The following is a 12,308-nucleotide window of genomic DNA, read 5'->3' as shown; positions in this document are numbered from 1 at the left end:
AAACGGAAGTGAATGTTCCCATTGAAAGTAATGGAAAGTGAATTAATCCATTCCAGATGGGTCCGCGGCGTTCATAAACCGAAAATTCGTAAACCGAGGTGTTCATAAACCGAGGTTCCACTGTACATACATACATACATACATACATACATACATACATACATACATACATACATACATACATTCCATTCAGGCAAAAGCTCTCAAAGAGGGTTTAAAGTAATGCTGGTGAAGGGTGTAAGCTAGGGAGAGAAGATGCGAGTGGGGAGGAGCTGTAGCTGGAAAGGGTCCTGAGAAGCTTGGAGGGATGCATTTACCCCCCCCCACCCACCCCCACCGTGGCCTGAGGTTTCCCACCGCTGAGTCATACAGAGCTCCTCATTAGCTGAAACACTCTGTAATGTTCAAACGTTTAGCTGTGCGGGTGATTTCAGAAGCAGAAATAGGCCCCATTAAAGCTATCATGCCACCTGTTTTGCCCCTCAAACCAACAGCGGCAACTGAACGCTATAGTTGCCAATAGCCTGGCCTCTCCTCTGCCTTTCCAAGAGCATTGAAAGAAACGTGATCGCCGCTAATTGCTGCAGCTCACACTTCTGTTAAAAGGTCCAGATCAAACGTTGGCAGTCCGTGGAGGAAAAAAAGCAACTTGTTTCATTAGAATAATGATTTAAAGTAAATAAGAGCAATGCGTTTCATTAGGATAATTATAATGAAATAGACCTGAACGACCCTCCATCTTTCTCTTTCCTGCAAAGTCAACCATGACAACACCTTGCTTGTTACATCCAATTATATTGCTGAAAACATAAAGAAAATATTGTTTCATGCTACCCTGACCTCTGAGCGGTGCAAGATGCCAGAGGTGCCAGGCACACTTACCCAGGGTCTGTGTTGCCTTTTGGAAGTGAGGACAGCAGAGACTGTGATGTCCTTATGGTGGATGGTTTATTTACATACATATACAACCTGGGCCTTCAGTGGATGGTTTCCCAGCATTACACTCCAACAGGGTCTTGCTTCTCTCATAGGCATAGCCATGGTGCTCTCTGATTGTATCTCCAGCTCACTACTTTACTTCTGTGTTACACCACTCCTAACTCTCTAAGCTTCTAGCTCACACTGCTTCCCCTCCCTACTTCTCTAACCTTTGGCTTTATCTCTAGAGTGAAAGGGGCCCCGCGCTTTTGCTGTCTCACACAGCAAAATTTGCTTTATCACATGCTGATTCCAGAGGATTCAGAAGCGCCCAGCACACAGCCTAATACACAGCGATCACCTCCCACAGGAGACTAGCCTAGCTTTTGGCTAGGCTAGCTTTTTGAATTTAGGGGAGTCCAGCACCCACAAACTCATAACAACATGTTGTTCACATGTTTTGTGACCAGATGGGCATCCTTTGCAGCAGACACCTGACTTGCATGTTTACTGCTAACTGTACCTGTTGGAAGTCTGTCAGAGCTTTATTTGGAAACGTGCAGCTGGAGAATTAATGATATTTCAAAACCGTCGTCTTTCAGCTAGCTCGTCTTTCCACAACAGGGGCTTCAAACCTTATTATATGGAAAACTGCTTTGCGCCAAGTAAGATAATTGACTTGCATCTAACTCAGTATTGTCTACAACAGGGTTCCCCAAACTTGGGTGTCAAGCTTGTTTTGGACTACAATTCCCATCATCCATGACCACTAGTCTTGCTAGCTAGGGATGATGGGAGTTGTAGTCCAACAACAGCTGGAGACCCAAGTTTGGGAAACCTTAGTCTACAATTACTGGAAGCAAATTTCCAGAGTTTCAGACAGGAGTCTTAGCCCTGCCTGGAGATGACAAAGATGGAACCTGGGACGTTTTAACATAGCTGCCCTTTTTTAAAGGGATTTTCCCTTATGCTGAATAGGCTTCCTCGCGAGAAAAGGGAAAACTTGGCAGCTATGAGTTTTAACCCTGAGTTATGGTTCTGAGTTATGGGAACCAGGCAGAGGGCCTTCTCGGTAGTGGTGCCCACCCTGTGGAATGCCCTCCCAGCAGATGTCAAGGCAATAAGCAACTATTTTACTTTTAAAAGACATCTGAAGGCGGCCCTGTTTAGGGAGGTTTTTAATGTTTGATGCTGCATTGTTTTTAATATTTGGTTGGAAGCCACCCAGAGTGGCTGGGGAAACCCAGCCAGATAGGCGGGGTATGAATAATAAATTCTTCTTCTTCTTCTTCTTCTTCTTCTTCTTCTTCTTCTTCTTCTTCGTTTTCGTCTTCGTCTTCGTCTTCGTCTTCGTCTTCTTCTTCGTCTTCTTCTTCGTCTTCTTCTTCGTCTTCTTCTTCGTCTCCTCCTCCTCCTCCTCCTCCTCCTCCTCCTCCTCCTCCTCCTCCTCCTCCTCCTTCTTCTTCTTCTTCTTCTTCTTCTTCTTCTTCTTCTTCTTCTTCTTCTTCTTCTTCTTCTTCCCAAAGACCTCCTGCTCTCAGAGAATGATTTCCATAGGAAGATATAGCTACATAAAGGACTGGTGGATCAACTGTAAAGGACTGGTTTTGCTACACGGACATATAACACTGCCTTATTTTTGGTCACACCACTTGTCCATCTAGGCAAGTATTGCTTCTGACTTGTGCTGGCTCACAGGCCAGGATCTTCTCCTAACCACCTGCTGCATCAGTCCTTCAGTTCTCATTCCACTTTCCACGCTGTACCATATAAGGCATTACGCAACATCCAACAAAAATATTCCACTAGCGCAAAGGCTCACCTGGAATCTAAGGAGCTACCTTCTTTTTTTTAAAGGACTTGTTTGTCTCATGGGGGAGAAGTCATGCTTCTCCCTTCCTTGATTTAAACCAAGAGTGGATCTACAGAAATAGAAATAAAAAACACTGTGAAAATGTTTTTTTAAAAAAAATTGTAATATATACAGTATTATGGAATTTGCCATTAGCTCATCAGCGCCCTCTAGTGTCCCATTTATATAATGCATTCAAAACATTGTAGCTGAATCCCAAATTAAATGATGCATTAGGCACCAAAGCAGAGGCTGGGAGGATCACAGTCTTAATCTATTTTTGTCCAATGATGCTTGGCAAAGCGCAATAGATCAGAATTCAGCACGGCAAGCCAATCATTGCTTACTTGTTATATAAGAAATGAGTTACCAATTGAAAGAGCATGCTGAATCGCCGGCAGATTGTAGCAGAGTCTGATCCTTTAGCGACCACAGAATCGCTATTCATGTCCCCTATGACATGGGCAGATTAGATAATTAGGATGGAGGAGATTGCTTTACGAGGCCAACCCGGACCCCTGCACACACCGAGAACACGCAGAGAGATAGACACAACTCTACCGTGTTTCTCCGAAAATAAGACACCGTCTTATATTTATATTTACCCTCTCACTATATATAAGGGTCTGGTGACTTCTGTTTCAGTGGATCTGAAGAAGTGTGCATGCACACAAGAGCTCATGACAAACTTAGTTGGTCCCAGGTGCTACTGGAAGGAATTTTTTTATTGTGTATTTCACGTATCACACATTTCTTGCCCTGTGTGTATCATTGTTGGCTCTCAAATCAAATCAAGTCTCTCAATTTCAAAAGGAATTTTTAAAATTTTGTTTTGACTACAGCAAACCAACACAGCTACTTACCTGTAACTCTCAGAAGATAAGCATGGCTCAGGCACGCTGCAGCCCCGTGGTGAATGCCGCCCGGCATTTTGTCACACACCCCTCAGTGGTGACACCCGGGGCAGAACGCCCCCTGTCCCCCGCCCCATCCTCTGCCCCTGCATCTAGGGCAAAACCCTGCAATGCATACCATATCTTCAATGCATCTCTACCATACCTTTGTGGCAGAGAACAGGTTTTTCATGCCAACAGTCCAAGATTAATTCCATGGTCTCTTTAGCTGAAAGAGTCAGCTGGCCCTTGAGACAAAAGACCTCTGTCTGAGACCACCTAATGCAAGTCAGTGGATCAGGAGTCGCCAACTTGGGGTAAGGTGCTGAGCTGTGGACACGTTTACAAACTGGAGAAACAGTCATGAACACTGCACAAATACCCCGCAACCAAGCCCTGTGTCATATTCTATTGGGTGCAACCGAATGTGTCTTTCAAGCCTAATTTCAGGGACAGGCAGAAGAAGAAGAAACCCGATTGCAGCAGGGAAGGTGTCTCTCCTGGAGAGAGTGGTCACCTCTTTGGCATCCCTGCTGTAGGCAGGGCTGGGCAAGGCAGACAAATAGCTTGGCATACTAGAAATCATCCTTCAGCCACTACTGTTCAAAATTAGCCCAGTTTTTGAAAAGTGTCTATTTGCACTGGGAAGAGATGAGACCTTGGACTCAGCTACATTAGTAAAGAAACAGTGATTTGAATGCACTATAAACAAGCATCACCAGATGGCGCCAGAGAGCAGGAAATTTAAAAAACGCAATTTTCTGTAGGGGTTTTTTTCTTTTGTTAAAGCGATCTAATTTCTGACTTATTTGTAGCATTCCCCCCCCCCTGTGTTTAGATCCACCTCTTTTTCACTGCTGCCAAAGGGAGATTCCCTTCACCCCAAAGCAAAAAAAATGACCAGAGGAATGATCTTCTTCTGAACTGCAGTTGGGGAGGACAGTGTCCCCCTCCAGGCCTGACCAAATGCTCAGTGATGTGTGTGCCCACAAATGATGCCAAGTAATTTTTTTAACCTCTGGTTGCTTTGGTTCATACTGGCCTTATCATGTGTCAGAGTTCTCAGTTCAGTATAATCACACACACACACACACACACACACACACACACACACACACACACACACTAATTGAATGTGTGAGAAGGATAACAAGATGTTCAGTTACATTGACTTGGAACACTTAATGAGCCCCCAGTTCATTTTCACACTGAGCAGGCTTATCACATCCTAAATTCAGTTTAGTAAATTAAACTGAAATACATGGTGCAAGTATTTTCATTTCCCAGCTGGATGCAAAGGTCTCTGCCTCAGGCATTTGTTTCATGTTGTTTTTAAACCTATATTCACTTGTTCTTGTGCTCACATCCCATCAGATGTCAAAGAAATAAACAACGATCAGACTTTTAGAAGGCATCTGAAAGCAGCTCTGTTTAGGGAAGATTTTAATATTTGATGAATCATTGTATTTTTAATATTCTGCTGGAAGCTGCCCAGAGTGGCTGGGGAAACCGTAATAAATTATTACTGTTGTTGTTGTTGTTGTTGTTGTTGTTGTTGTTGTTGTTGTTATGTTTTAAAAATTATTTTACCTGTTTCTAGGGATATGTCTATCAATCGCCTTGGGACATAGGTGTGGAAGATGTATCATAAATTTATTATTGTTATTATTACTACTACTACTACTACTACTACTACTATTGTTGTTATTACTATTGATATGGGTGTTCTTTTTAATCTTTTCTAATCGGTCACATGCTTCTTTATTGTGATAACCAGATGGACATTAATTAGTACCCCTGATGAGCCAGAATTTTCCAGATCTCAGTATGGCCTGAAAATGATTCTCGAGCAACTGCTAGACATTTCTGGAGGTAGGGAATTCACAATAAATGACAGGATACCATTGCATTGACAATGCCAGCATTCAGAAAAGAGCCGCTCAAAAGGAAATCTCTGCACACCTCTCGGGAGTTATGAAAAGGGGAGAATCGGGTTGTGTGAGGACCAAAAGTCTGCCTGTTACAATAAAAGAGCCAAGGCAAGCAGAAGAAAAGGAATTCATTCTTTTTAGTAGAATCCAAGTCAGAAAGTCAGAGGGAAGAAGCAGCCATGTCTTAAGAGGAATTAAAACATATAAATAGGATGAATGAAGAAGAATGTTTGCTTCAAAGGATATCATATCTTCTTTAATTCTCTTTGGAATGTATATACATTCATGGCACCTTTGGGTTTATTCATTTTTTACCATGAAAGGTGGGGCTGTAGTTTTTTAAGAGGGGTGAGGGGTGTTAGGAGACCCCTGTTCCCCACACAGAGCTGCCATTCCCAGAGTTCCCTGCGAAGAGAGGTGGACTGTTCAACCACTCTGGGAACTGTAGTTCTCTGAGGGGAACAGGGGTCTCCGAACCACTCCTAGCACCCTTAACAAACTGCAGCTCCCAGGATTCTTTGGGGTGAAGCCACAACTGTTTAAATTGCTTTAACCTTAAATTGCTTTAACCTTCACCCAATGGCCAGGGGAGGGAGGACTCCCCCCCAATGAGATTTTCAATATGAGGGGAAAGGGTTTAGAATTCAGACCCCGGATTATATTTGTGTCTGTGGTGCCTGATAATGTGGTGCCTGACAATACCTAAATATCCAGAACCAGACCAGAGAAGTTTTTTCCCCCTAGACAGTAAATGTTGACCTCTGCCCCTGCATACTGAGTAAAATTCAGTTCCTTTAATAAGTTATGCCTTTCATTTTCAATTACAAGCAACAAAACTACTTTTTAAATTAAATTAAATTAAAAATTATATGGAAACATTGTAAAATATTGTAAACTGTCTAGAACAAATAACCCATGTTTTAGCTAAAACTAATGTTAACTATTTTAGGGGTGTTTTTCTAACTCCAGTAAGAAACCTGCAAGAAATCTGGAGCTTAGTTAACCCAGGCACAGAGTAGAAGCCTAGCAGAGATGCTGCGAGCATTTGAAATAGGGATGCTTTTAAAAAGCTAGCACATTTGAAGGAATGCTCACAAGCAGGATTGAGATGAGCTGGGCCTGGACTGGCCAAGTGTCCTGTTTAAATAGGACAAACCTGTATTCAGATTCACCTTTCTATAAATCACATCCAACAGGTAGATTGTGATCTACAGGTAGATCACTGGATGTCTATGGCAGATCACTGGCTCCCCCCAAAGAAGCTCAACAAGTTTGGCTCCCCTAAAAGAAGCTTATCATTTTTGCCCTGCACCCCTTAAAAATGTGGCTTTCCCCCTCCCTAAAAAAAGTCCAACAACTTTGACCTGAACCCCTAAAAGGAGGGTAGATCACTGCCAGTTTTTAACTCTGTGAGTAGATTGCAGTCTCTTGGGAGTTGGTCTTCTTAGTTGGTCTTTAAGGTGCTACTGAAGGAATTTTTTTATTTTGCTTCGACTCAGACCAACACGGCTACCTACCTGTAACTAGATCTTGGGAGTTGGCCACCCTTGCTATAAATTATCTGCACTCCCCTCCTCTTACCAGCAACCTGGGTGGTACAGGGATGTAGCCAGTTGTAGATCTGTACAGAGCCATCTTTCCCATTGGGCTTACTGGCGCATTGCGCCAGGGCACCGGCCTCTCAGGGGCGCCCCAGCAAGTGGGGGAGCTGTGCAGCTTTGCCGGTGGCCTCCCCTTTCCCTCCTGCATGCCTGCCAGCTGCACCCCGTCAACCATATGGCTGGCAGGCGTGCTGCTTGCTTCCCAAGCCTCCGCAGGAGGAGAGTGATCCCTACAGAGGCTTAGGATGGAAGCTGCGCCCCACCAACTATATGGCTGGCGGGCGTGCAGCTTCCTTCCCAAACCTCCACGGGAGGAGAGCGATCCCCGCAGAGGCTTGGGAAAAGGTCAACAACTCTGGGAAACCAGGGGGGGGCACAGGAGGGATCTTTGCATCAAGGTATGCTTAAGACGGCCCTGGATCTGTAGCTCTCCGAGTGATGCTTGAGACCTCATGAGACCTGCCACTCTGATGAAACTGACCATCATAAGAGTTACCCAGATCATGTAGGGTCTCATGCTAGGGTCAGTGAACTGGTGGCATGAAGCCAGTGCTGGGGACAACTAAACATTTCTGAGCAACCCTTGCAGCTGCCATATTAAAAAATGCTAAAGCTCCATTGAGTTCCAAAACGTAACAGGAGATTTTTGCTGTAGTTTATTAAAACCTGAATCTAGAATATTAAACAGGCCAGAGAACAAGCCTCAAGGCAATGAACAGAAGAAGAAAGCGGTGTCTGCGTGTTGCTGCTGCTATATACAGGCACAGAGATTGAATTATTCACACAGTCCACAGGCCGCAGTCCTTGGCAGTGATGTTGATCGCACACATTCTTGCAGTAATAACCACCTTTATTTATGTGGGTAGTTGGAAGGTGCTCAGCAGCAGATATTACCAAGGGTCCTGAGCACCGTAGACGGAACTCGCTGAGCAGCCTTCTGCAACTCATTGCAAGCGGAGGAAATGTTTATTCGGAACACTGGCAATCATTTTTGCTGAAATGACTGCTTTCAATACAAATGGGACGGACCTATGACACATTGTTGCAGTGCTGAGTGCTGTCATTCAGGATTCCAACCACTCCATTCCTTAGTGGTGGACCTACATTTTGGGGACGTTGAAGCTTGAACTGCTATGGGGGCCCCTTCGCAACCAACGACAAGATCTGGGTAGCCACTGTTATCTTCTTCAATTGAGTTGTTCCACGACAGATCACCACACCTTTGCAACATCTGTGCTGCTGACATTCAAACTCTGGGATTGTTGAAATATGTGCAACAAACCGAATTGAGTTGTGCAACTCAAATCGTGTCTACTAGAGACAAAATTTTAAAGCCATGTAGGCTAAAGTCACTTCTGGGGCCCCTCCAGGATTAGGGGCCTTGAAGCTTTTACCATATAACAACACAAAAACACATAACATAGTAACATACAACAATACACACACACACAGTTTAAAAGGCCATAAATTGTTTAATTTGCTAAAGGCCCAGGAGAAGAGGAATGTTTCTGCTCGGTGCCAAAAGATACGCAATGAAGGTACGAAGCAAGCCTCCCTGGGGAGAACAACCCACAAACAGGGTCACACCACAGAAAAGATCCTTTCTCATGTTCCCACCTTCCAGACCTCTCGTGGAGGAGGCACATGAAGAACGGCCTCATATGATGATCACAGGGTCCAGTTCGGTTCATATTGGAAGGGGAAGTCTCCATAGGAATACTGTTTACTCATGGGATAACAGGGTCAGTTACATATTGAAACCCTTTTTGGTATGCAACGTGAGCAGCGTTTAAGCCAGCATTGCAGGAGGTTGGACCAGTTGATCCTCAGGATCCATTCCAACTCTGCAATTCTACAGTTCTATGAATTACACCTGTGATTTCAGTGGTCACCATTCTTCAGGGTTATCAGTGAAGTATTTTTAAAAAGGATGCCATATTACAACAAAATCCTCCGCATCATTTAATGCAGGCATAGGCAAACTCGGCCCTCCAGGTGTTTGGGGACTACAACTCCCATCATCCCTAGCTAACAGGACCAGTGGTCAGGGATGATGGGAGCTGTAGTCCCAAAACATCTGGAGGGCCAAGTTTGGGGGTGCCTGATTTAATGCATGTAATATTTTGTTATTTTTTTCTGATGCAGCAACTGACCATATACTCTGTTTCCAACAAGAAATACAGTTATTCTCATCCTTTCCAAATCTGTGTCACTAATAGGTGTGCCTGCTACTGGGTTGTTTGCTTTACGGAACTCTTTTGCAAACTAATAATAATAACACAATTTCATAATACCATTTCTCTACTGACGGTAGCTCTCCCGCTACATTTATTGTTGCCTTGCCCATTCAGTTAATGAGTTTGTTGATTGTTTGAGGAGGAGGGGAGTTGGGAGATATAATAAAAACCCTGGCTTTTAATATAAAAGGTAATTAAAGATTCATTGGTGGAGAACCGGGTTGCTCGGGGAATGAACATAACTGATATTGCCTTTCATTTTGGGAGCATTGGTTATAGCCTGGCCTGAACTAGGAGATGGCTGAGATCTTCGGTTTTAGTGGACGGCTCCCTTGAGGCCCGGCCAGATTATGACAGGAGGAGGACCTGGAGCTAAGTCAAGTTTAAGCGGTCACATAGCATGACCCCCGAAAATGTGCGTTGTTATAACAAAAGGACAATGAAAATAGAAATAGTAAAGATTTTTATTTGCATATATACCGATACACAGACGAGAAGGCAACAAAAAAAAGGAGTAATTTTGTTTTTAATTCAGAGACCCATCATAATGGAGAAAGCAGAGGGAGAAAGGGTTCCTCTCTCATAAAACTAGAACTCGCAGACATCTAAAGAAGCTGGATGGTTGTGTCATCCAGAACAGCATAGTCAATGGCCAGGAATGGGCACCTAAACATTAGGAAGAACTTCCTGACAGTAAGAGCTGTTCGACAGTGGAATTTGCTGCCAAGGAGTGTGGTGGAGTGTCCTTCTTTGGAGGTCTTTAAGCAGAGGCTTGACAGCCATCTGTCAGGAATTTCCTGCTTGGCAGGGGGTTGGCCCTTATGGTCTCTTCCAACTCTTCTATGATTTCTTATTCTTCCAGTAAGTTTCGCCATTTCTGCATATTCGGTAAGTTTTTGTATCCATTCTTCCTTTTACTGGGACTTCTTCTTCTTTCCATTTTTGGGCGAGTAACGTTCTTGCTGCTGTAGTCGTGTACATACTGTAAATAAATTTCTATGCAGTTTAGGTAGTCTTATCCCTATAACTCCCAAAAGAAAGGCTTCTGGGTTGTTTTTTACAAACATTATTTTAAACATCCTTTTCATTTCATTATATATAATTTCCAGTACACCTGGAGTACTGTGTCCAGTTCTGGGCACCACAGTTCAAGAAGGATACTGACAAGCTGGAACGTGTCCAGAGGAGGGCAACCAAAATGGTCAAATGCCTGGAAACAATGCCTTATGAGGAATGGCTTATGGAGCTGGGTATGTTTAGCCTGGAGAAGAGAAGGTTAAGGGGTGATATGATAACCATGTTCAAATATATAAAAGGATGTCATATAGAGGAGGGAGAAAGGTTGTTTTCTGCTGCTCCAGAGAAGTGGACACAGAGCAATGGATTCAAACTACAAGAAAGAAGATTCCACCTAAACATTAGGAAGAACTTCCTGACAGTAAGAGCTGCTCGGCAGTGGGATTTGCTGCCAAGGAGTGTGGTGGAGTCTCCTTCTTTGGAGGTCTTGAAGCAGAGGCTTGATGGCCATATGTCAGGAATGCTTTGATGGTGTTTCCTGCTTGGCAGGGGGTTGGACTGGATGGCCCTTGTGGTCTCTTCCAACTCTATGATTCTATGATTCTATGACCTGGATCTGCCCTGGATCAACTATTTTGATAACCCTTTTCAGAATCATGGATGGAATTTAGCATTGTGTAATGCATACCCTCCAACACATTAAGGCCGAAAACCGGGACGTGCATCTTCCTGTCCAGGCTTCTGCCACGGGAGCACAGAGCCAAAATACATGCCTTTTTGGGCTCTGTGCTCTTGCATGAGGTCATGATCGCGTGCGTTTTTGGGCTCTGCGATGTCACACGATTTGGATGTCCCAATTTAATCGGGGCAGTTGAGGGGTATGGCATCATTCTGTCGGTGCAAACCTTTCTCCTTGTGAGACAGAACCATGTCCCCTCTCTTTCCCCTCACATGCCATTCTAGGGGTTCTCCCAACCCCCCAGAGTCAATTTGGTGTGGGGGGGGGAGGAGAGGAAAGATGGGAGTCGGGGGAATCATTGTGCTGGTTCCCACTAGCGCAAGTAATTAATTGAATCCGGCCCCGTGCTTCCAGACCCATCTTCATAAACTCACTTTGAAAAAGGAGGACAAAATGTCAGCACAGAATGTTATGCCAAAGGAGGCCTTCAGCCTGAGTAAATACTAACAGAATCCAGCTTGAGGGAATTTGAAATGTGGTTCCAATGTAGCTTGATATGTGTGGCAGCAAATGTCTCCAGCAAAGCTCCATCTGTCCCCCAAATACGACTGATATTGGTGTAGACATCCTGGCTACATGATCTAATTTACTGCATGTGTGACAAAGCAGAAGGCTATTTAACAACAGGGGGCAGAGATGTCCTAAGATGGTGGGACAGATCCCCCCCCCTTCTTTCTAAAAAAAAGATCAATAGCCCTGGCTTCTGCTTTATATCTCTGCAACAAGCCCTGTCCAATTGCTCCCATATCTACGTTGACCCATTCATTCTTGTTTAAGGACCATGTCCTCTCCTTTTTTTGTTTCTCACCTATCTACTGCTGTTACCAACTCAGCCAGTCGTCTGAGGTCATGTTTAGAGGGTGAAGGCAGACTTAAGGAGACAGAGTTACTTTGACACTGTCAAGAGCCCTCTTTAGACATTTCAGCCTGGGAACAGAAGGGCAAATGTCTGTAGACAAAGGATCAGGGATATGTACACCAGTCCTGCTTCCAATGTCTCCATTCTAGGGATGGATGAATACATCAATTTCTGCTTCTTTTCATTTCTCATTTTACCAACCGAAACTTCAGTTCACCTAATTTCCACTTCAATTCACATTTAATTTAAAAAGAAGAAGTT

The sequence above is a fragment of the Zootoca vivipara genome, chromosome 9, assembly GCF_963506605.1.
Source record: "Zootoca vivipara chromosome 9, rZooViv1.1, whole genome shotgun sequence".
Lineage (NCBI taxonomy): Eukaryota > Metazoa > Chordata > Lepidosauria > Squamata > Lacertidae > Zootoca > Zootoca vivipara.
Note: the sequence above shows the minus strand (reverse complement) of the source record.